The sequence below is a fragment of the Pteropus medius genome, unplaced genomic scaffold (assembly GCF_902729225.1).
Source record: "Pteropus medius unplaced genomic scaffold, Ma_sr-lr_union100, whole genome shotgun sequence".
In the NCBI taxonomy this organism is placed as follows: domain Eukaryota; kingdom Metazoa; phylum Chordata; class Mammalia; order Chiroptera; family Pteropodidae; genus Pteropus; species Pteropus medius.
This window is the reverse complement of record NW_024351730.1, coordinates 9,149,819-9,175,572: the sequence shown is the minus strand read 5'-3', so window position 1 is coordinate 9,175,572 and position 25,754 is coordinate 9,149,819. Positions and strand designations below refer to the sequence as shown.

The 25,754-nt window shown below is 40.8% G+C and overlaps 1 long non-coding RNA gene across 1 annotated transcript in view; it reads right to left on the bottom strand.

Moving 5' to 3' along the window:
* Positions 1 to 16,739: 16,739 nt before the first annotated feature.
* Positions 16,740 to 25,754, bottom strand: part of LOC120588073 (uncharacterized) — a 12,879-nt gene continuing 3,864 nt past the window's right edge. Inside the window, exons 2-3 of the long non-coding RNA XR_005649137.1 lie at positions 18,666 to 18,714; positions 16,740 to 17,351 (exon numbers count right to left, since the gene is read on the bottom strand). This is a non-coding gene — a long non-coding RNA (uncharacterized LOC120588073). The remainder of the gene's footprint in view (positions 17,352 to 18,665; positions 18,715 to 25,754) is intronic.

Sequence of the window (25,754 nt, the reverse complement as noted above, 5' to 3'; positions counted from 1 at the left end):
TCCTGAATCAACTGCCATGAACATTGCGTTATAAATCTTTTCAGATGTCCCTCTTTCTCTTTGAGCATGTGTGCACTTTAAGCCAAAAAACACAGACTGGTAATCAGAGGTTGAATCCCAGGTTTGCATGTGACTTTGAGTAAGCAACTTAGTCCATTCAGGCTGTGATAACAGAATACCACAGACTGGGTGGTTTGAACAACAAGCATTTATTTCTTACAGTTCTAGGAGGAAGAAGTCCAAGATCAAAGCTCTGGCAAATTCAGTGTGTGGTGAGAGGCCTCTTTCTGGTCCATATATGTCTTTTTCCTATGTCCTCACGTGGTGGAAGAGACAAGGAAGTTCTCTGGAGTCTCTTATAAGGGCACTACAGACTCTCTTTTATAAGAGCTCTGCCCTCATAATGTAATCACCTCCCAAAGGTCCCGTCTCCATATACTATCACATTGAAAATTAGGTTTCAAAATATAACTTTCGGGAGACAAAAACATTCAGTCTACAGTAAGTAATTTAATTTCTTCATGCCTCAATTTTCTCATCTAGAAAATGAGAACTATACCTCCTACCTCACTGAAGTATTCTAAGAATTATTCAGGATAATGCAGGAAAAGCACATAGCACATTACTTGGCACATGGTTTTATTATTATCATATTGTGAATGCTGTTTTGAATCTTGCTTTTTTTCACTTAGTATTTCTAAACATATTTTTATGTTCATAAATATAATCCTATGAAATTTTTTCCTACTTTTTTAAATAATATTTTTTATTATAGTTGGCATACAATATTATATTAGCTTCAAGTGTACAACATACTGATTAGACATCTATATAATTCACAAAGCGATCAACTCAATAAATCCAGTACCCCTCTGACACCATACGTAGTTGTGTTATTGACTATATTCTTTATGTTATAATTTATATCTCCATAACTATTTTGAAACTACCAATTTGTACTTCTTAAACACTTCCTTGTTTTTCATCACCTGCCTCCCTTCCCATCTGGTAACCCTCAAAATGTTTTCTGTATCTATGAGTTTGTTTCCGCTTTTTTGTTTGTTTTGTTCTTTATGTGTGTGAAATTATATGGCATTTGTCTTTCTCTGTCTGACTTACTCTACTCGGCACAATACTCTTTAGGTTCGTCATGAAATATCTTTTTCCATCCTTTATTTATTGTCTATATGTGTCTTTTAATCTGAAGTGAATCTCTTGTAGACAGCCTATGTAAAGATCCTGTTTTCTTATCCATTCAGCCACTCTATCTTTTGATTGGACCATTTAATTCTTTTTTATTTGAGGCATTTGTTGATAGATATGTAGTTACTGACATTCTTTATTCATATTTTTGGTACATATTTTTTCTTCTTAACAAAGTCCCTTCAACGTTTTCTTTAATACTGGCTTTATGGTGATGAACTTCTTTAGCTTTTTCTTGTCTGGAAAAATCTTTATCTGTCCTTCGATTCTAAATGATAGCTCTGCTGAGTAGAATAATCTTGGTTGTAGGTCCTAGGTTTTCATCATTTTGAGTATTTTGTACCAATCTCTTCTGGCCTTCAAAGTTTCTGTTGGTAAATTGGCTGACAGTCTTATGGGTGCTCCCTTGTAGGTAACTAATTGCGTTTTTCTTGCTTCTTTTAAGATTCCCTCTTTGTATTTAACCTTTTGCATTTTAATTATAATGTATCTAGCATCACCACTTTGGGTTCATTTTGTTTGGGACTCTCTGAACTTCCTGGGGGGGTTGTCTGTCTATTTCCTTCACCAGGTTAGGGAAGTTTTCCGTCATTATTTCTTCAAGTAGGTTTTCAATTTCTTGCTGTCTTTCTCCTTCTGGTACCTCTATGATGTGAATGCTGGTATGCTTGGTGGTGTCCCAGAGGCTCCTTAAACTATCTTCATTTTTTTGGATTCTTTTTCTTGTTGCTGTTCTGAATGGGTGTCCTCCATTACCCCATCCTCTATATTGGTGATTCAGTCCTCCACTTCATCCACTCGATTGATTTCTTCTAACGTAAGGTTTCCCAACCTCTGGGCCGTGGATTGATGCCAGTCTGTAGCCTGTTAGGAACCGGGCCGCAAAGCAAGAGGTGAATGGCAGGCGAACAAGTGAAGTTTCATCTGAATTAGCAGCTGCTCCCCAGTGCTAGCATCACTGCCTAAGCTCCACCTCAGATCATCAGGCATTAGATTCTTACACAAGCATCAGTCTCTGGTACCAAAAAGGTTGGGTACTACTGCTTTAATGTACTCTTTATCTCAGATATTGTAGTCTTCATTTCTGACTAGTTTTCTTTTAAGTTTTCTATCTCCATTTTTATGTTGTTTTTTTTTTAATCTTTGTTAAAGTTCTTACTAAGTTTATTTACTCTTCCTCTAAGTTCATTGCGTGTCCTTATAAACAGTGTTTTGAACTCTGCATCTGGTAGATTGCTTGTCTCCATTTTGGCAAGTTCTTTTTCTGGAGCTTTGTTCTGTTCTTTTGGTGGGACATGTTTCTTTGTCTCACCATTTCAGCTGCCTCCCTGTATCTGTTTCTGTGTATTAGATATGGCTCCTAAGACTCCCAGTCTTAGTAGAGTGGCTTTATGTAGTAGGTGTCTTGTGGGGCCCAATGGCACAGTCTTGAGAAGTGTCCTGCTGCAGGCCAAGTTCAACCACAGCCTGTGCACCTCCAAGGTCACCTGGTAAGAGTCACCAAGCAATCCACATATGACTGCCACCCATGCTAGGCTTACAGGTGCCTCAAGAGGCTAAGCCAGAAACAGAGGCCAGCTGCCACTAGTACGGAGCTTGGTGCTGCTCAGCAACAGATACGGAACACTCAGAAGCCACATGCTGCTTCTTTGGTTTTTGTGAGCCTTTGAAAGATTTTAAGAAAGTCTTCATCAAGAGCCAAGACAAGCCATTTGTAAGAAATAAAACACTGAAAACGGGTTGGGTGGGCCCACAAATTGGGAGAGCTGGAGTTTCAGTGAATCACCGGAGCAGGGTGACTTGTGTTATCCAGTTTGATGGAGACTCAGATATGGTGGTGCCTGCGTCTATATGCTGGGAGCGGGGAGGGCTCAAAAAGGAACAATGGATACTGCCAACACTTCTGTCTAAGAGAAAGCAGCCCCTTCAGACCTCACCCTGAAACCCGAAAACTCAGTGTCTCCTCATATGTCCCTGGCACTCCTCAAGCAGCTGCCCCAGCACTGGAGCTCAAAGCAAGTGAGTCCGTCAGTGATAAGTCCATATGTGGGCCCTTTAAGAGGAATGTCTGCAAATTCCTGCAGCCTCTGTCTCACCCAGCAGCAACCTCCACTGGTTTTCACAGCCAGATATTGTGAGGCCTCCTCTGCCTGACACTGGAACCCTATGCTGGGGAGCCCAGTGTGGGGCCTGGACCCCTCATTCTTCAGGTCAGAGAGGAGGCTCTGCAGCCAAGATAGCCTCCAGATTCTTGATTGCTACAAGTGGTTGTGGGACCAGACCATCTCGCTTTTCTGCCCCTCCTATCAGATTAAGGCAACCTCTTATTTTTGTTCCTAGTTGTAGGGCTTCTGTTCAGCCAGAACTCAGGTGACTCTGTGTGCTTGTTGCTCTATAGTTTCATTATAATTTTCATGTGGTAGCGAGAGGAGATGTACACAGCTTCTACCTTCTACACCATCTTGACCAGTCTCCCCAATTCTATGACATTTTTAATGGTTCCATAATATTCCATCAGATGAATACATCATAACTTATTTAACAAATCCCCTGTTTATGGATAACTAGGTTGTTCCTGATTTTTTTTCTCTATCAATGTTGAGATAAACACTTTACTTATAATGTATTCTCAGATCCTTGCTTATGTCTTTGAGGTAGAAAACTGGATCAAATACTTAAGGCTTTTGCTATTCGCTTAAGATGATACTTTTATGATGGCCCCGGTGGAAAGCAGTTAAGAAATTATATGAGCTTTAAAGATTTGGCATTCAAGAATGTAAACACCCACTTTGAGTAAATCGTCTCATGGAAAAGGTCAATGGTGACATTCTGGGAAGTTCATCATAACAGAAGAGGCTAGTTTAGGTAACAGGTAGAGATCTCAAAAAATGAGTCAGTGCTAAGGTACTTAGAGGTTCAGTGTAATGTGCTATCAGACTCATTAGAGTCTCCCCATCCACCCCCACACCACCAATACTCCTGGAGCCCACATCCAAGTCATCTGGCTGTTGGAGTTAACCACCCACCCTGCTTTGACCATCTTGCTCAGGAGAGGGGAAAGTCAGACAGTCAGAGAAACTAAAGGGAATGAAGAAGGGGACCCCCTTTATTACTGCTCCATCCTGGATCACTGGGGACTACGTGTGAGGCTGAAATGCCCTGGGAATGGATTAATAGAGGGGCAGGGGTATGCACTTTCCCCTTCACTCGCTCTCTTAGCATAGACATACTAAAGACACTTGAAAAAGTGTGTGTGCTGCCAGTGCAGCTCTTTAGGCATCTTCATTAATAATGTAAAATGGAACATTTATATTTTCATAGTAGCTATCTCTCCACTATCTGTACCCTCTCTTAGGACCATTGCATTTCTTTGTGTTCCTTCAAAATGACAATAGAAGTCTTAGTGTGCATTTGGGGAGCCATTGGGAAATTGGGAAGATCCCCATTATTGTTGTCACCCTCAGGCAAGTTACAAGTAACATCCAATAATCTCTTTTAAATGCTTTATAACTCTCTCAACTGTTGAATTTTAATATAACTTGGAAAAGAAGAAAAAGGATCCTCTATAAACTGCTAAGGAATTATTGGCATCTTCCTTAGAGATACGCCCTGGGCAAGTCAACAACCAAATAAAACAGAGTGAGCTGAGGTAGATAACAATAGCTACTCAATCAATAATTTAATTATAATGAGACTAGATTAACCCACCCATCAACAGAACTTTGAATGAAGAAACAAAGGAGGAATCTGCATTGATGGCTCTCCCCTCAGTATCAGGAAGCCCTGGACTTAATATGGTTTGGGATCTCTGGCCCGCATTCTCTTTCTCTCCATTTTCTCTCCAAGAGAAAGAAATGGAAAAAGGGCAAGAAACCAAACACCTCCCTGCTCCTGGTCTTCCAGATGACAGTGGGTGAGGCACTAACCCCGCCACCAGCACTGGTAGAACGCTTTTATTTCAGGACTTGCTACTGGAGTTGCCCATCAGCTGTCAGAAGCTACCCAAGATTCCACCTGGAGGCCAGCTCTGAGCCTTCTCTCAGATAAACTGTCTGGGCTTCTCTAGATTTTAGTGTGACTGTTCCCACAAGGCCTGTTTTTTTTCTCCCAAATCTCACTTTGCTGTGTACATTTCCACCCACTTCTCCTTCTCTTGTCCAAAACATTATTTGCCAATGCTTGACACACATACTTAATGGTGTTCTTTTTTTTTCAACTAGGTGTAGTGAGGAATTTAGTTACCGTTACTATTGTTACTACTAATAATACCAACAGCTAATATTTTTGAGCTCTCACTAAATGCCAGTCTCTACCTTAAAGATTCATTTAGTCTTCACAACAATCTTCTAAAATTGAAACTAGGTAGTGAGTTTTGAAGAGTCCCATTAACCAACATCCCTGCTTCCCACTAGAGTTGAGAATTAATTGATAAATAGACATACGTATCTTGAAAATGGAGATCAGAATGTTCTTTATTATAATGTAGCCAAAAGGGATAACATGGCTTAGGGCTTAATCTTCCAAATGCTGCACCCCAGAATTAGACTCACCACCCAGTCCCAAGCAGCACCAAATCATTGCAGAATCATGTCCAGAGGCCTGGCCACATAATACTTATGGCAGAGCTTAATGTGTCCTCTCTATGAGCATCCAGATATAGAGTGGATGGAAGAGAGAGCAATAGAGAGCAGAAAGAGAACAGGATTACCTGGTTCATGGAAACTGGAAGCCAGAGCAAAAAAGATATCATTATTATTATTTCTAGGGCCGTGCAGGAGACACACTAACTACAATACACACTCTATCTTTCCTGAACCATGAGGAGAATCTGCACCGTGAGTTGAGTGGGAGAAGAACTAGGGTTGCTGCACCCCCACTTTCACTCACCTGGTTGTCAGAAGCCCTGGGAGACATACTTCTGTATCAGTATGCTATCTGTGCAATCTTGCAAACACTAAATACCTCCCATGAATCTGGAATTGTGTTGCTAGATATTTCAGTACTACTTGAGTAAATTTATGAGTGAATGAACAGATGAATGAATTTTATGGAACTCATTATTTTTATCCCTTCAGTTTTTTCTCATTTATTTCAGCACATTCTGTACCAAATCTTATTCTAATCCAGACAGCCCTGGTCACAGAGTACATAGGGAATTCCAGAACCTGTTCAAGATGTAAATGAGAGAAAAACAACTGAGACAGTAGAGGGCAAATCTCTACAGAAAAGGCTCAGCAGTCCATCTCCAAGGCCAGGACCATGTTGAGCTCAAATGCTGTGTTGTGCTGGGACTCAGGGGTCTGCACCAAGTGTGTGGGGCATGGCGTGGGCTTCTTGGCAAATATTTGAATGTGTCATATCTGGCATAGGTCAGAGAAGGATCAGGAAGTTGAGTGCAACCCTAGGAAATGAAGATAGGAAAGTCAAGGTCCCAGCTGACTGGGGACCTGGGGCATCCTCTAGTCCCAGAAAAATTTGGAATGGAACTGGGGAAGTGAGGATGGACTGAAGGCTAGACAAGTGGATGAACCAAACACACTTCAAGGGCAGGGAGGGAGGCAGACTGCAGATAGACAAGTGGGAAGAAGGTGCCCCTCCCTGGTCCTCTGAGCATCCAACTCTCCCATGCCAAAGGGGAAGGGGGTGCAGCGCCAGATATACCACAACCTTGGACATTGTCCTGGACGTTGGCTTAGGACAGAGGTGGACACAGAACCCACATGCTCTTAATGATGGCAATGGGGGTGGGTGAGATCACAGCTATTTTCTAATGGTAGCGGACCAATTAATTTGTTTTCCAAAGCAGGACTCTTTTTAAAGTGAAGATGCCATTAATTTTTATTAAAACTAATGACTAAAAATACTGACCGTTCTCGTAAACTTCCAAAAAATATAGGTTGAGATTGACTCAAAGAAGCAGACTGACCCAGGAAACAAATGCCTTCCTCTCTCAATCCAGGAGGCTAGATGTGACAGTCCCCACGACAGTCCCACCCCTCACTGCTCATGCCACCTACATTGACCTGCAGTTGGGTGGACAGTTTCAGCCTACTGTCAGCTTCTCGCTTCATATGCCTGCCATTCTCTACCGTTCCACCTGAGGGTTTTCTCACACCACAGAGTTTGATCCGATGCCAAAATCTGCCCACAAGTGCGGGAAATTAACTCTTGTAGGGGCAATCTTCACCCAACAAGAAACAGAAGTTGGTAGATTCACCCTTGCTTCCTCATGTTCTGATAGATGGCTCTGTGATGGCTCCATGTGCATTCTCAGGAACTCTTGACAGGACTGAATCCACTTGCCCATAGCAGTAACTCATTGACTTTTCTCTCTTCCCTCTCTTACTTTCTCTATTCCCTCACTTCAGCTTCCTTAGATCACCTCCTTAGATCACCAAGTAAAATACCTGTATCCAAGTCTTGTCTCAAGGTCTGCTTTGAGAAGAATCCAAGCTAAGATGCTGAGTAACAAAGGAAACCTCATTCAAACCTACATTTACCGAGGTTCTATTTGTGCTTGACTCTGAGGATAAAGAGGTAAATAAACCAAAGTCCCTGCTTTTGAGAAAAAAAGAAGGTGGTTGAAGCAACATAGGCACTGAAACCAACTCACCAAGGCTTGGTCTCCCAAAGATAGAGATAGAGATCGAGATAGAGATAGAGATAGAGATAGAGATAGAGATAGAGATAGAGATAGAGATAGAGATAGAGATAGAGATAGATAGAGATAGAGATAGAGTAGATATAGATATAGGTATATTAATTTATTGTTAGGAATTGGCTTACACATTATGGAGACTGAGAGTCCCCACAATTGGCCATCTGCAAGCTGCAGACCCAAGAAAGCCAGTAGCGTAATTCCAGTCCAAGTCAGCATTCCTGAGAACCAGGGGAGCCTATGGTGTAAATCTCAGTTCAAGGACAGGAGAAGACCAATGTGGCTTCTGAATGAATTTGCCCAGTGAGGGACAAAGCAAGAGATTGGAGGACAGAAAGAGAGAGGTTGGGGTACTTGTTTGCCTGTTTTTCCTTGCCTTCCCACAGTTCTGGCTGCAGCTGTGTCCTTTCCTTACCTAAAGCCACAACTCTGGACAGACAACCCCTTTTCCATTCCAGTTTTCATCAAATTTAGCATCACCACTCACTCCCCTTGCCCTTTCATGCCTGGGATAATTGTGGCTTCCTGCTGTTACCAGTCCCCAATGCCCTTAACTATGTCCACATCACTCTTTAGTTAAAACCTTTGATAGTGCCTTTGGCTCCTGATGGGACCCTGACTGATACAGGAGGCAATTGTTTTATCCAAACAAGGACTGATGAGGACTGACAAAGCAGAGCAATCTGAGTATACAAGAATATAGAGATTCAAGAGTTCTCAGGTTATCAGCCAGGGCTGGGACCTTATCCGAAAGCTCAACCAGAGAAAGATCCACTTCCAATTTCACATGGTTATTGGCAGAATTCAACTGCATTGAGGTCCTCAGTTCTTTGCTGGCTATTGGTCAGAGTCTGCTCTCAGCTCCTTGCCATGTGAACTTCCCCAACATGGCAGCTCGCTTTCTCAAAGTTAGTGAGAAAACCTTCTAGCAAGACAAAAGTCACTCTCTTCTATACCTTAATCACAGCAGAGACATCCATCACCTTTTCCATACTCTGTTGGTTAGAAGCAAGTTACAGGTCCTGCCCACATTCAAGGGTAGGGATTATACCAGAGGGTGAAAACCAGGAGGTGAAGGGCATTGGGATACCATTCCTGCCACTGGAGGAAGAGGGAGGGGGTGACTCCTGAGATTTTTACTTATAAATGATGCCATTTATCAAGGCAGGGAATTGAAGAACAAGAGGATCAGGTTTGAGGGACAAAAAGTGGGGTAGTGAATCTTATGGTCAAAGGGAATCAGAATAGGAGGCTCTAAACTCCCAGAAGAGTTTAGAATTTACCTCAGTCCAGCTGTGGAAAGAAGGACTTGGGTTTCAGAGACAAAAAGCAAGATCAGGCTTTGAGGACTCTGAAGGTAGTTTTTCTGGTCCTGTTCATTTTTCAGAAAATCAAGTGATAAAATAGACCTATGACCAAATTCTCTGTAGCAAGGATGCAGGGGAAAAAATACACTTGTATTTTCAAGAGCAGGAACTGCATTTTTTTAAAGGATGCATTTCCACGTTTACTGAAAGAGAGCGAGAACCAGACCAGTTGTCTCAAGTTCGAATTTATTCCCTGAAGAAAAGACTTGGGCTTCTTCAGAGAGAAAAATGATACTTATATGGATCTTTGGAGTGCCTCTGAGTGAGTGCTTTGGACTCAGAGATAAAGTAGCTAAAGGGCTGAGCAGGGTGTGGGATGATGCGAAAAATACTAGGGCAGGGAACCTGGAAACAATTGTCCCACTCTACTGCACTGCTTCTTAGCTTTGTGACATGCAGCCTGTCACTGAACCGCCTGAAGCCTCAGTCTCCTGGCCTATTCTTTGGGGAGATCATCTGTCCTGCTTACCCTCATGAGCTGTCCTGAGGACCAAATAAGAGCATCTATGCCATGAACATTCAGAATACACCTACAACGTGCAAGACACTGCAGTGACTATGAAGGGAAATAAAACTCAGGCCCCATTCTGAGTTAGCTTATAGGTCTATTGATATGTGTGAACGTGCTTTATAAACTAGAGAGTGGCCAACAAATGGGAGAAGTTACCCAAAGAACACTGTTTCTTACTGCCAATTTCATTGCTATTTGCTTCTTCTATTGTATCTTCTCCATTGCTTAGAGTAATGGTGGGCACTCAAGAGGCTTTTCAGTAATATTTCATCACCGATTTCGTACATTTTAATTAATGATCAGTTTTAGTTAGAAGATACTATTCTTCTGGCATGCGTATTGCTTCTGATTCCTGCTGAACATCTGAGTTTCTCTGCCTAGCTCAGGTCAAGGCAAGCTCTAAGCAGAATTACATTAACTTATTCCATGAATATTACAGCAGTGAACAGGACAGTAAAATCTTTGCCCTCATAAAGGTTTCATTGTAGTGGAGGAAACAGCTAAGCCAAAGAGGCAGCCATTCTAGGGAATTCACTGCATGAAATGACTCTGTTTTGAAAGCTGCAGAGGCAGAATTATCCAAATTGTCTGTCAACACCTTCCACATACACCTGGCTATTTGCTCTGCTCCCTGATTTATTTATTTTAGCTATGAAGCTTTACCTAAATGCTCTGAATTTCTTCTTTGAATATCCCTTTAATCAGATCCACTCTCCTCCTCACCCCCTTGATCTTGCTTCTCAAATATAGTTGCTAATGATGTTTGCATGTGCCAGACTTGAACAAATGTTGAGCAGCAAACTGCTCTGCGCCTGTTAATTTCATCCTCAACTTGAGCAGGGATCCTTGAGTTACAGCAGATGCCGCTTCCCCAAGGCTTTAGCGCCCATTGATCAGCTTTGTTGATGAGGTAGGAAAGGAAAGTTTCCTCCATGACTGCCATTTGAATATAATTTATTGCATTCTGAAACAAAAGTAAGAGAAGAAAATGTACTGATAGGTGATAACACAACTGAATGGTGACAAACGGCACACAGAGTTCAGTTTCAAAGGAACATGCTTTCAAACCAATGATGATTGCAATGGTGAGGTGAAATCTCCACAGCTGTGCCAAGTGGGCTCCTTCTAAATTGCCAAGGCACCTGTTGAAGTCCTGTGGGGAGTCCAGGTTAATAATTACAATAACGAAAATAATAAGATGATCTCACAGCATTTAAGAGCAAGAACACTGAAAACAGACAGTGTGAACTCGAATCCCAGTTCCATCCTTGGGCAAGTTAGTTAACATTTCTTCCTGCGTAAACGAGGATAATGGTAACACCTTACTCCAGGGTTGTTGGGAAGTTCAAATGAGTTAATATAGAGAAAATGATTAGAACAGTGCCTGGCATTTATGAAATTCTAGATTGATGTCTACTCTATTGTTATTAATAGGGAATTTTGCTCTCTGCCACGTTCTGACCTAAGCCTGTCTGTCCACAGCTTCCCTTTGCTCTCACCACCACCCACCTGATGACACCATGATTGTCCTTGTTCTTTAGAGGATGGAATGGCTATGCTCATGTATTCCAAATCCACTTGAATTTCTGACTTTGCCTTTATCTTTTTTTAGGTTTTATATGAGTGTCTTCTATTTGTTTATTTATTTGCATTTTTAATTACATATAGAAAAAAATTTACAAGATTCAAAACAAATACTCCGAACTATTCATAGTGGTTATCTTTGGGTGATAGGATGATGAAGATCCACTTTTCTTTCTTCTATTTAATCTTTATTTCGCAATTTTTAAAAGAACAATTGTGTGTGTATGTTTACAATGGAACATGTAGCACGAATGTGTAAAAATGAAGGAAAAGTCGATATAATCCATTCTCCCTCTTTCTCAAATAACTCAATCAACTGCCTTGTCAGAAGATATTAGTAAGAAATCAGGAATTTGATGCCATATAAAGGACAAGACTGGCTAATGCTATTCTTGCTGCTTGCTGAAGGGCTGTTGCTCCGTCTGGAAACTCACTCGACCTGTGAGATACCTGAACTCATGCAATAACATAATTTCGTATGAGAAATTTGTTATATGCATGCCTTACTAAGAAATACTACATCTAAAATAAAGGTGTGTATACATCCTAAATCATTTAAAATTTGAATAAAAATCAGTAACAGCAACAGCAGCACCTTCCCTACAAAAGGATGAATTGCTTAAGTTTCTGGCGGTTTAGTTAGTTCCTGGTGAATTAGGCACTCTTTTTATCAGGGTCCTGGCCTGATTCTGAGGTTAATTAGATGTTACCTGGTAACTATAGAGACCATTTCTCCTTTAACAATACCACTTGAACTTTCATTTATTTTTTTCCAATTTCCCATTCACTTGAAAATCTGTTGAGAAGAGATTATAGGCTTGATAGATTGAATAAAAAAGGGAAAAAATAAATAAAATAAAGGCAGTCCTACCTCACCAAAGAAAGCAGCATGAAAGCTTTAAGGCAGATTGGCTGAGCGCAAGCATTCAATGGAGATTCAAAGTACTTCTCAGTCAGTCTGTAGTCTCCATAAGTTTTTGGCCTTTCATGAAAGATGAGTGATGACAATGGGAATAAGGCATAGGCTTCCTCCTCTCCAAATCTGCAATTTATTTTTACAGTAGAAACTCAGGGGAAAAATTAGAATTATCCAAAATGGCAAAAAGTGATACAACCTTATATCTGTTACGTATTACCAAAATAATGCTATATAATAAATTACCCACAACTCAGTGACTTAACATAACAGTCTTGCATGATTTTTCACTTGTGTGGTTCTGCTCGCCTACGCCAGCTCAGCTCACCTAGACTAGGCTAACCTGTGCATCAATAGTCAGCTGGTGGATGGTTGGGGGCTAAATTTCCATCCGGCTGACTTGTCCTGATCCACACAGTTTCTCATCCTCCAGCAGGCTAGCCCAGGCTAGTGTGGATGTGCCCGCAACCTCTGAGGCCCAAGCTCAGAACTGAGATGCCATTTTTTCTGGATTCCTTTGGCCAAAGCACAAGAGGAGCCTGACCCAGATTCTGGGGATGAGAGACAGATTCAACCTGTTGATGGAAGTAGCTGCAGTCATGTTGCAAAGGGTGTGGCTATAAAAAGGGGTGAAAAATCGGGGCCATATTTGCAATCAACCCACCACAAACTTGAAACATGATGGTATGTGAAATAATAAGCAACGGAAATTATAAAATATGTTTCATTGTTGAAGTTGCCCTGAGACAATGTAAATCAGAATTTTTATCAAAATAGAAGCCAAAAAATAATCAAAATTTTAATCAAGGACCATCTGAGAAGACATCAGCCACCACCGCATCAGATCTTGCTCCTGACTCCCCACAAAGAGAGTTTTCCTGCTCAAAAGGTCTCCTGACCTCAGGCTTTCTCTAACACAATCAAATTTTGGTAAAAGAGAGAAACATAATTTGGGCAATTATTAGTTATCGGAAAAACACCTTCCTTTAAATACAACGCCAAAAATTCATATTCAAAATTGTATAAATACCATAATTACAACCATGCAAAGGACAAAGATGGACCTAGAATACACACAAGGGAAAGTAGTTATATTCAGATGATGAGATAGTTGTGTTTTTTTCATTTTTCAAAATGTCTTTTAATACTGGGGTTATACCATCATACAATAAAAAGGAGGGGATGTAAATAAGTTGAAAGTAAAGATTAATGAGCATTTATTTTCAGTAATACACACATTGCCCAACAGCGAAAACTCTGTATTGTCTTTTCATTTTGTAATCCTCGAGGCTGACAATGAAACATTCAAATGCCAAGAAACACAAAAGCCATTCAGAATTATACTTGAGGAAGAGTTATATGATTCTACTATCATTACTTAATCCGTACAAAGTGCCTTAAATAAGTGGTTTTATCCTCATTTTGTGATCTTTTTTTATTTAGCAGATTTCTATGAATGTGTCTGTGATGACAAGCCAGCAAGGCCCATGTGCTAAAGCATATCTAACAATGCAATCACAGTATTTTGAAAAAAATAACAAAAGAATAATTATGGCTATATATTCTCCGGATGGTTTTTGAATACAAATTCAAAAATTTTGGAAAATGTCACAATGAATGTATCTGAAGCCAAAAAAGAAAACCTAGCTCGGTAGGAAACATTTTAACTTAGATTATCAAATAATAAAGTTAACTTTATATAACAGCAAAGGAAACGTGTTTCGTACTTTGTTTTCCAGAGTTGAGCTCAAAGTTTTTAATCTTAATCAGAAGCTTGATAAAAGGATGTAGCACCGTCTGAATCAAAAAAGTGGTTTTTGCTCTTCAGACTATTTAGTATTTGCGAGAGGTGAACTGATCCTTCCAGCCTATTCTTAGATCCCGCCTATGCCTCACACATCCCTACGAAGACCAGAAAAAAACACAAGTAACACATATCTATGCCTTGCTGATTCTTTTCAAATTATTTTTGCATACATTTTCTCATGTAATACCTTTCCAACCCAGTGGATCAAATAGCACAGACATCATCATTCTCATTTTACTAATAAAGAAACTAAGACCCCCAAAAAATGTAGGTTAACTAGTTCAAGGACAGACAACTGGCAGGACTGGTTAGAATCACCTTTATAAGCAGCAGAAAAAGAGGGTACTTGGAGATGACATCTATTACTAGGAAAAAATGTGTAATATTACATGCTTACTAGAGAGAAATTAAAACTATGAAAGCAATAAGAAGATAACTTAAAATGTCCATAATTCCATTCATCAAAGAAACACTTGTAGCATCTGAGAGTAGCTCCTTTTAAATATAATGATCTTGCTTTATAATTTACTGAGCAAGTTAAAGCATTAAGAAGAGAATTTCTACATTCTCCTCCACCAAGTCCACCAACTCCACATCTGTGCCCACATGGTCTGCTTTCTCTGGTGCAAAGTTTGCCTGTTTGTCTTCCTACCACCACTGCCTTCATTCTGTATTCCATCCAATTTCCTCTCCCTACTTGAAGATTTGCCCTGCAATTAGCTCATTATCAATTGTTCTCCCCATGTCAGATCACTTCCTTCAGTAAGCAAACATACTGTAATTTCCCCCATCCAGAACAAAGAAACAAGTAATGAACAAACCTGTTTTGCCCCCATATCCCTCTCCCCACTCCAGGCCCATTTCTCTATTCCACTTTGTAGTGACTGACTCCCGTTGTCTCTTGAACACACTCCAAGCAGGCTTGCATCCCTGCCACTCCACAAAACTGTTCTTGTCGAAGCAAATGACCTCCGCATTTCTAATCCAATGACCAGTCTAGGGCTCTTCTTGACCCTGAAGCATTTGACATCATCAGCTCCTTGAAACACATTCTTCCTCTGGCTTCTAGGACACCACCTCTCTTGGTTTTACCCATACTTCAATGTCCACTTCTCACTTTTGAAGGCTCTTTCTCTCTCCAGCCATAATGTTGGCTCAGATCCCAACCTTTTCACTTGTCCATCTCTCCACTCCCTTTGTGATCTCATCAAGGTCACGGCCCTAAATTACCATCTGTATGGGGATAATTCCCACATCTCATCTCCAGCCCAACCCATTCCCGAACACCAGAGTCACATATCTCTACTTGGACATCTAATAGGCAGAGCTGACACTCACCAGCATACTCCCAGTATGGTCTTACCATTTGTTTATAAGTGATGTCAACTCTGAATAGTTGAGAATCCTTTCTAACTTGCCAGTGTCTGTTGTACACCAGTTGATACTTTTTAATATCATGCCTGCTATGTAGGCATCTTAACTTTTAAATGACCAGTGTGAAATCTTGATTCCCACCACCTAGTTCTTGGTCCTCTCAAGTACTTCTCCATTTCAGTTAATGCCTCTGTTTGCTGTTCCCTGTACCTGGAATTCTTTTCTCTCAGATACCTGTGTGGCTTGTTCCTTCAAGTCTCTGTTCAAGCATCAGCAGCGAAATCCTCATTCAGCACCCTACTTAAAACAGAATATCTCACCTCTTTCTCACTGTCCTCTCTTCTTTTACCTCTTCTATTTTTCTGCATTCTTTGCTTTTCTCATTAAATGATTTATAAAATGATAGAATATGGAAGGATGTGATATATAATATGGCGTATCTGCTCATTTATTTGTTTGTTTTCGGTCACCCTGCCCTAAAAATTAAGCCTCAGGCAGGTAGAAACCTATTTTAAATTTGGTTCAGTATTTTTTACACCCAGGACCTACAATTGTGTTTTACACACAATAGACTTTCTGTCTTCTGGGGGAGACAGAAATTGAACAAATAAACAGTCAAATTTATCATGGCATATACCATATAATTGAATGATTCCTTCCTCCCTCCTTCCCCCCTTCCTCTCTCCTTCCTTCTTGTCTTCCTTCCTTACTTTCTTCTCTTGTAAATAATACTATAATGATCCTCATGCATAATTCTGGTAGTCTCCTTAGAGAATTGCTGAGTCATAGGGTAAGAAGATTGTTGAGACTTTTGCTACATTTTGGAAAATTGACATTTAGAAATATCATACTAATTTATTCTTCCACTAGTCTCCCTAGATTGTTGTAATTTCAAGATTTGGATGAATTGGGCCCATTCTACATCCATATCAACAAGTGGAAGAAATTGTATGGTCCCTTTTGGGCCACCATTTGCTCAGTGCTGAGCATACATGAGACCCACATAAAAGCTCATTGAGATCTCCGGACTGGCCCTGCATGTTTGGTGCAATAGAAAATGTGCAGGCTTGGGACCCCCTGTGAACAGGGAAGGAATCCTAACACTGCCGCTTGTCAGTTGCATCACCTTGGCCAAGGTATTTAACATTCCTTTCTCCTTGTCTTTCACATGGGGCTGTCACCACTCAGCTCACAGGACTGTGGCAAGGTTTAGATGAAATCATATGTGTAAAGGACCTGACAAAAAGCTTGTCCTTAATCAATATTAGTCCACCCCCCACCCCACCCAACCAGATTCCCCACTCCACCAGGGCCTTCACCTCACCCCCCAAAAAAGCACCAGTCGGTTCTCTAACAGTTTAGGATTCTGAGTTTAAATGAATTACTCTAACTCTTTTATGTGATTTGATGTCCAAGGTCTCTGACTGAAGGTGGACAGTTTAAAAAATCAGGGAGAAGATTTCACCTTTTTATGATATTTTCAGATCCTCTCAGGCTGACGGTTTTACTACATCAGCCCTCTGAGTGATAACCAGGCTGTTTGGGCCAACAGGCTCTCAAATGAAACTTGCCTTTGGTTTAAAAAGAGCCTCCTTTGGAGAAATGCCTACTTGACTCTGTGGTTTTCAGTGTTGAATATCTACCAACAAGAGTGGAATCAATGCCAGGAAGTTTTCAGTCATTTACAAAGTCATCCTTGCAGTGTGTGTTCCATTCCTTTCTATTTGCAGTCATTTAATGTATGCATTCAAGATGAACTCATAACCAAATATCATTTGAATTCATGAGGCTGTAGGAGGCCGATTTTATTCAGCATTCATTAGATTATCCAGTTGGTGAGTGTTCATTTAGCACTTGCTGCTTGTCAGGTACTGAGAATGCTGCTGCAGATCGGTGGTGAGTAAGGAAAACATAGTCCTGTCCTCAGGAAGCTTACAAAGACAGATAATGAAGAATAGATGGTAAGCGAAAAGCCAGAAATATATTCGTATAATGTAAAATTATGGTAAGAGCTGCTAAAGGGGAGAGGTGGTGCCTTGACTATTATCAGGGGCACCAAATCTAGGAAGATAGGTGAAACTTAAACCAGACCCTGAATGACGATGGATAAGAAAAAAAATAAATTGTGGTAGATGTATTTTTTTAAAGTGGCAGATGTTCCATCTGCCCTACATGCTCTTCCAGAACCTCCTACTCCTCCATCGTTAGTGGAGGCCCTATCCCCTCCCCTTGCCCTGGGCAGGTCTTTGCGACTAGCTTAACTAATTGAGCACATTAGAAACTATGCCATGTGACTTTTGAGGTAGGTCATAAAAGGTAAGGCAGCCTCCAATTAGCCTTCCCTCTTGGGACCTGCCCTTGGAAAGTAGACAGATGGAGCCCCTTGCCCCCCGCCCATGGAAAACTGAGGCCCCCAGTCCTCAGCCCTGGCTGAAGGGACAGCAGCAGACTGCCAGAGTGTGACAGAAGTACAGTTTCAGGGAGGTGTGTGGATTTGGGTGGGAAAAGGCTAGGTTTCCTCTTGGATACTACCTCTTTTCTCTGAGAAGTATAAAGCTAGGTTAGTAGCCTGGGGAGAGGGGGGTGGCATGGGGGGATGCAGGAATGGGGAGGTCAGGTGTTTGTGGAGTGAGGGAGAGTAAGCTGATTAGAAAGACATAATAAGATTATTGGGCAGCATTGAGATTATTCAACATTATCGAAGTGAACATATTTGAAATGGTACAAATCTGTGAGATTTTCTCTTGAATTCCTCAACAGTTTGGGAGCAGGCACAGAGAAGGCCGGTGGCTGGGGCTGGATTTTCCAGAATTGCGAGACAGGACGGACAGAGGGGTGACAGAAGGAGCTGGCTGTATGTGCAAGAGAAGAGCTGTCAAGGTGGAACAAGAGAAAGACCAAGGAAACCTGATGGGGTAGGAGAGGGGCTGAGGGATTGGAGGGCACAGCTGGAGTCAAAGAACAGTTTTAATGCCCGATGCGCGAGGCCTAAATATGTCAACATGAGGTTGTGGCAGGAAAGTGGGATTGAAATGGAGAATTTCAGGTGAGGATCGGGATCACTGTAATATCCATTGTTCACAGCCTCATTCCGGCCTTAATCCATAAATTTTTAGTGATTCTAAAGGTCGATCTGGTAGAAAACGGGGCAGTCAGAAGAATACTTTAGAGTCAGACAAACCTGACGTGGAGATAAGGCCCCCCTGCTCGCCCACTGTGTGACCTGGGCGAGGTTTTTTACTTACCTATTTTCAGCTTCTATTTCCTTTTCTCCTTATCAGTATGAAAACAAAGCTGTAAAAATAGAGTAATATATAGCTAGATATCAATATATTGATACATACTGACATATATTGTTATATATTCAGGTATATGTTGATGTACACTCAGATGTATATCTGAAATAGATATATATATCAACTATTTATATATATCTGGTATATATTAAATATGTATATATAAAATCGATATATCCCTAATGTATATATTTATATTGATATTAAGTTGATATAGATGTATACATAGATTTATTTATGTCTCTGTAGCTATGTATCAATTTTATATATATCCATTTCTACATATAGATATCAATTTATATATATCCATTATATAATGCTAAACATATATAAATACCAGATATATAACTATATATCAATTTCAGCTATATATCTATATATAGATATATATTAGTTTTTATATATTACAGATATAAAGTTTTCACTACATAGCAGATACTTCATAAATGCCAGTCCATCACAAACACACATGCACAAACATTCCTAATGACCCACCTTTTTTCACACTTAAGAAAATGAGAACCGGCTGATTTAAATTATAATCCTTCTCTAGTGCTCATGCCTTAAGAATTGGTGCTTTCAGACTCCAGGAATCCTTCTCAGCTGGTGAAGACAGAACCAGTAGTGTGATGCTTTCTCAGGCACTTGGTTTGCATCAAGCAGATGCCCACAAACCTTTCATTCATTAAGTGTCTGAGCCCAGAGCTGGGATAGCAGAGCAAACTGGAAATAACCGTGTCTTTCATGCACTTAGACAGTGAATACAACTTCTGTGTGGTGTGGGTGTGTGTGTATGTCTGTGTATGTGTTTCCCCACTCTTGGAAGTCTGCTTTTGACTTTGCAGAAATAGATTCTTTTTTAAGGTAGATATCAATTTAGAAAATATATGTGTGCCCAGGTTTCACCAATGGATATCAAAATTGCTCTCACTGCTTCTAATTTATAAATGGCACTACTCATGGGCATCTGGGCACAGCAGCTAGGAGGCCAGATTATCTGGGACAAGCACCTCCATTTCTAATACTCTGTCCCATCGGACTCCCCTATTTCAAATACCCTGTTAGGCCATGTATCAGGCTGTGTCTTGTTTTGGGGCTTTGAAAATATGATTACCAGTTAGAGACAGAAGAGAAAGTAGGACATCCTTTTATTCTCAAACTTAAAAGAAAATTATTTATTATAAAAACAACATCATAGAAAGCAACATGACCAGAAATTTTACTGAAAGAGAAATTCACCTCTGAACCAAACTTACCAGGAAATCAAATGTTTTTTTTTTTTTGATGTGCCCTTTGCCATTCTTAATTTGTGATATATTTGTGATCATAACATTAAAAAAGAAAGAAAGAAAGAAAAATTCACCTCTGAACCAAACATACCAGGAAATCAAGATGTTCTTTTTTTTTTATGTGCCCTTCGCCATTCTTAATTTGTAATATTTGTGATCATGACATTAAACACACACACACACACACACACACACAGGCAATGCCAAGGCTGTGTGAGCTCCCAGACCTGCCCTCTCCCACCCTCTTGCCCGGCTCTTCTACTGGATATATAGAAGCAAACGATGAGACACTTTCTCCTCCTCCCCAGCCCACCTGCAGATGGCCCAAATAAACCCCCCCAAACTCTCAATCAATCAGTGTTTCAAAACATCACCTACTGTGTGTTCAGTGCTCTTCTAGACACAAAGCAGGGTGGGGAGGAGGGGTGTAGCAATGAAATAGAAGGCCTGGTCCCAACACTCCAGGGACATTGCCATGACAACAGGAAGGATGGTGGCAGAGGGGGTAGAAAAAGGGCACAATTACAGCGAGAGGCCAGGGCCCAATCAGGGTTCTTGCACCCTTTTCGTGTGTGCAGAATGCAGCTGCCTTCTTTGTCCTCTGTGAATGAAGCCACTGATTGTAGTTTCTGGGGCAGTTTCCCAAAAGTGTGTCATGAGAAAGAGGCAAGATGTTAATGTGCTAAGCAGGAAAAAACGATTCCATGGCCAGATGAGTTGGGGCATGAAGGTTACAGAAAAACAAATGGGTTTCTTTCTGCGGAAGACCTCAGAGCATTTTCTCTACTAAGGGGCAGTGTGAATCTCAAGTGCGCTGAGCTCTCTGCCTTTCCCAAGTGTGTGTAGACACAAAGAAGAACCAGCATCTAAGGAACACACTTCGAAAAATGTAGCTCCAGAATATTCACTGTCATACTTACCCAAAGATCATACACCAGATTGTCCCAGATATTTCTAGGTCAGAGGAAGCCATCCCCTTGCCTTCTTTCCCATGCATGGAAAATGGCAGATTTGAAGGGAAATAAGATGTTAGGTTGAAGTACTAATGGTTAAACAAATGGATCAACCACATGCAGAGAGGCCAGAAGGGAGTGAGAAGGAAAAGGATCCAACAAGAGACATCATTTACAGAGCACCTTCTCTGCTTCCTGCACTATACTTGCAGGAAGTTACTGAGTCACAGCTACAGTTGCAACCAAGACTGATGGCAACCCCAAACAGAAGGTTCCACGACCCAGATCCATGGCCACCTTCCTGAAGTACTATAGAAATCCCAGCTTTCCCCTATTTCCTTCTCTTTCTGAATATCCTCTTCAGTGTCAACAGGAGCCTGGAGAACAAGGTCATGGAAGGCCCTTTTAGGCTATTCCAGGTCCTTCTTCTTTCTTCTAAGTTTCCTCGTATAACTTTTTAGGTCACTCCGTTCTTCTACACTCAGGTCCAATAGTTCCCAACCTTGGCTTTACATCAGAATCATCTGAAATTTTTTAAAAAATATATCAATGGCCAAGCCTCAGCCCAGACAAATGAAATCAGAATCTCCGAAGGGGTGAGACTCAGGCATCAGTCATTTTAACAGCTTCTCGGGTGATTCCAATTTTGCAACGAATGTTAAGAACCACCGACATAATTCAAGGACAGAATCCTCTCTTTAAGCAAGTCTGGTCTCTCAGGAAGCAGGTTCCTTTAAATCTGAAACCCAGCCAATCCTTTATTTGGAGCTCAAAGTATTCTCTCTAGGATACCCAAATCCTAACTTACTGGTATCTCTCAATTATAACCAAAAAATTTTCTGGAACCATTGTTCCAGAAGTAGGGGATCCAGCTTCACTTCAGCTCCTCTGAGCATGTCTACAGTCCAATCAGAACATGGGGGAACACAGTCAGGCAGGCAGAGCACAGAGCTTGCTTCAAGAGGCTAATCATTACCTCTCAATGACTCTAGCCGATTCCCAGGTTCTATGACCAACCCCAATCTCATCATCTTGGGAATATTAATCCACATTCCTGCTAAGAGTGACTCCACCAGACACTAATCTCCCCCTATTTCTCTTTTCAGAGAAGCCTAAGTGCAGAACATTAGCTCCCCCATGAGATTTTAGTCCATGCTTAGAAGGCTGCAATAAGCTGCCCCTTGGAATCTTGCAAAATGAATGGAAAATGCCGCCTTAGCTAAAATGGAAAGTAAGAGAGTCAATATAAAACAGATGAACTAACCCTTCTGATCTCATCTAAATAACGTACTTTAAAGGATGAGTTTGTGAGGTTGGTAAACCCAAATGGGAGTAAACCCAAAATAAAGATCAGATGATTAAAGTGTAATTTTAGATATGGAATGGATTTAACACAAAAACAAAAATAAAAATTTTAAACCATTTTCTTTAATTGCAGGGGGGGGACAAACAATCTGAGGTATAAGTAAAAATAAACATTCTATTCAATTTAATTCAGAGAAATAAATAAATTTTCATTTTAATATACAAATTAATAGTGGTACATGTATATAATTCATGAATAAATAAACACATGGGGTTAGCACTTAAAAAGTTTTAACATAGGGGTGCACAATTTTTCAAAAGTTTGGATATTACTGTTCTAAGTTATTAGATCATAAAATCTCAGCGTACATAGAAAGCCAGTGGTCAATTTGGCCTGAAAAGAAAATGGTAAAAATAGCAGGCATTGGTTAGTGTTTATCCAGAGCTACATATTGAGAAACAGGGTGTCCTGACCAAAAGAATGCTTCTCAGACACATATCAAAGTCCAGCTATTATGGCTTAAATGTTAATTCCTTAAAGTTATCCATTCTCCTGTGCCTGTGGTAGTACTCGCAAGGCAACCTTCAATAGTAATCTGACTTCTCATGTAAACTTTACAGGTAAATCATGTCTAAACCAGCCAACTCCTAACTCCAAGTCTGTTTAGAAACATTAAAAATTCATAAATTAGCTTCCTGATGTATCAGGCAGTTTGGTGGTTTGGGTTAGAATTTCTAATAAGTTGGGTAAATGCAAACTAGGTCTCCTGAGCCTGAACACCTCTGAGAGAACGCGAGACCTGGACTTCTCTAAAGTTCTGTCTTGGACATCATCTTGGTCTGTCACTACAAGGTCCTCTCCAAGCCATGGGCCTCTCTTGCTGGCATCTCTTCAATACACATAGAACTTGATGTGTCTGAATCCCAGATGGGCTAGATTTTCTTAGTCCACCTATGTTTTCAGGAAAGGGAAGTAGGTACCCGGTAGCAGAATGCCGCACACTGCAGGACACACAAAATGGAGCATAGATGGAAACAATCCAAATGTCCATCATCTGACAAATGGATAAACAAGATATGGCATATCAATACAATAGAATATTATTTGGTCATAAAAATGAATGAAGTTCTGATACATGCTACAACATGGATGAACCTTGCAAATGCTACGATAAGTGAAAAAAAAACAGTCACAAAAGGCCACATATTATATGATTCTATAAATATAAAATTCCAAGAATGGGGAAATTTATAGAGACAGAAAACAAATCAGTAGTTGCCAAGGTTGAGAAAGGAAGGTTCTGGAGAGAAAGGAGGATGACAGCTAAGGCATAGGAACTTCTTTCTGGGGTGACAAAACGTTCTAAAATTGACTATGGTGATGGCTGCACATCATTGTGAATACACTAACAATCATTAAATTGTATACTTTAATGGGTGAATTTTATGATATGTAAACTATATCTCAACTCTTTTTTAAAAAATGGATGTATAACATGAGAAGTTGATCAACAGTCCCTGTGGGTCTCCTCACTGAGATTTTTTTCCCTCCGGTCACTGTTTTGCTTCCTTTAATTACTACTCTCTAAGTGCAAAGAAGAAAATTCGAAAGCTCATGAGACTCAGAGTTCTCAAAGAGGTCCGCAGAGGTTATCTTCTGTGGCTGACAATCCACGCCTCAATTCATGATAGAGAAGGGAGTTGTGAGCAGAGGAATCCTGATCCCTACCTCACACCTCCCAGTAGTTCCTATAATCCCAATAGGACAAATATTTCACAATCAGAAGAAACTCAGAAAATCGCAGCAAAACTAATAATCTGGGTTTTTAAAATATCCACCTAATCTGCATAAGAAGATTTAGAATCGTAGGATTTCAAACCTGAAAAATCTCACAAAATTTAAAGATTTAATTTAATCCTTTCATTGTATTGGCGATGGCTATTTGATGAGCTCCCTCCCCACAGGATATGGGGTAGAAACTTTGTCCTGTCACCCCTAAACCTGCCTACAGAGTGTCCATTGCCCACCTTCTCCCAGGGACTTTTGCTTTGTCCTACTTTATTCTCTCCTCTCCCCCTAAATTCCTCCTCCTAGTTCAGAAAGTTTGAAATTACCTTCCTGTGTGGCAGGAAATTGAATTTGTCATAACCTACATTCTTCTAACTCTTTAGTTTACAGGGAAATTTATGCTTGGTCTTCCAAGATCTGACACTAAATATTTAAAGAAAAGGTTTTGGAATTTGGAAAAAATGTTATTTTTCTCTCAACTGCCTCACTCTTGCAATTCTATGTGTGGCTTTCCCAACTACTAATGCTGAAATGAGCACAGAGAGTCTATTTTGGCCATCAGAACCTCAACTTTGACTCTTTATTTCTCTTTGCATTCCAACTATAAAAATCCTGATCCTCCCTGAAGGAATGTCTCTCTGGTGGAACATTTGGAATAATGTAACCCCCACCAGAAAAAAGCACAGTACCATTTACACATTTAAAAACTAGTTGATAACTAAAGCTTTCTATTCAAACGTTCCATGATTCTACGGCTTGAACCCAGCCAGCCCTGCGTTTCCAGTGCTCCTTCTGTGGCAGTGGACCTCACCATCCTCAATCTTCCATTCTTCCCATACACTCCTAGGTAGCACCTCTTCCTCCTAGCTCCTTCCCCTTTCCATTTGTCAATAGCCTTTTAAAACATAAATATCCAGATGTGAATGAAGAAGCCTGAAAACATCTGAGCTAACCCACACTTCTTCTGGCATCTTTGGGGGAGGTTTTAAATGTCTGAGAAAAGCCCACACCTGATGCTCCCACTCCTAATATGACAAGGACAGTGATGGCTGTTGTAGTAGAGGTAGATAATCAGATGAGCCCAAGGCAGCCTTACCAGTTCATGAGTCGTCCTCATGGTGAGTAGGTGACTCAGAGGTGCCCAAGCCTACAAAGATATCCTGCAAGAGCATCAAAGCCTGGTGACATGTCCTGAGGGCAAAGCTAAGGAGATAAAGGAGGTAGAGACTCTGATATCAAAGACCTCAAACTAGAGCCAGATCCTCCAGCACTGTGCCCCTAGAGTGATGTCCCAACAGTCTCCAAAGCCGCCCAGTCCTCCTTGCCCGGTCTCCGAGGCTACCCTCGAGAGAGGCAGATGAGAGGCTACCCTCGAGAGAGGCAAGTGAGACCCAGAGAACTCCACGGGGATCCAAAGACCAGGGCTCCTCTTCGCTACTGAGTCAGATGATCCACACCTTTCCCCCATTACACCAGCGCTCTCATGGGAAAGAGACGGGAGAAGGGAGAACTAGAAAGCCTGAGCAACGGTCCCAAAGAACCTGAGAGGGGTGTCCCGAGCACGACTTACAGTTCGAAAACTGGGGAAGTCCTGGCTAACCAAGACAGCTGGCACCCTAGCCTGAGGAGATGATGGTGTAAATCACTAAATTGAGCTGGAATTTAAACTAAATTGCACCAAATTGAGTCTCTCTCTCTCTCT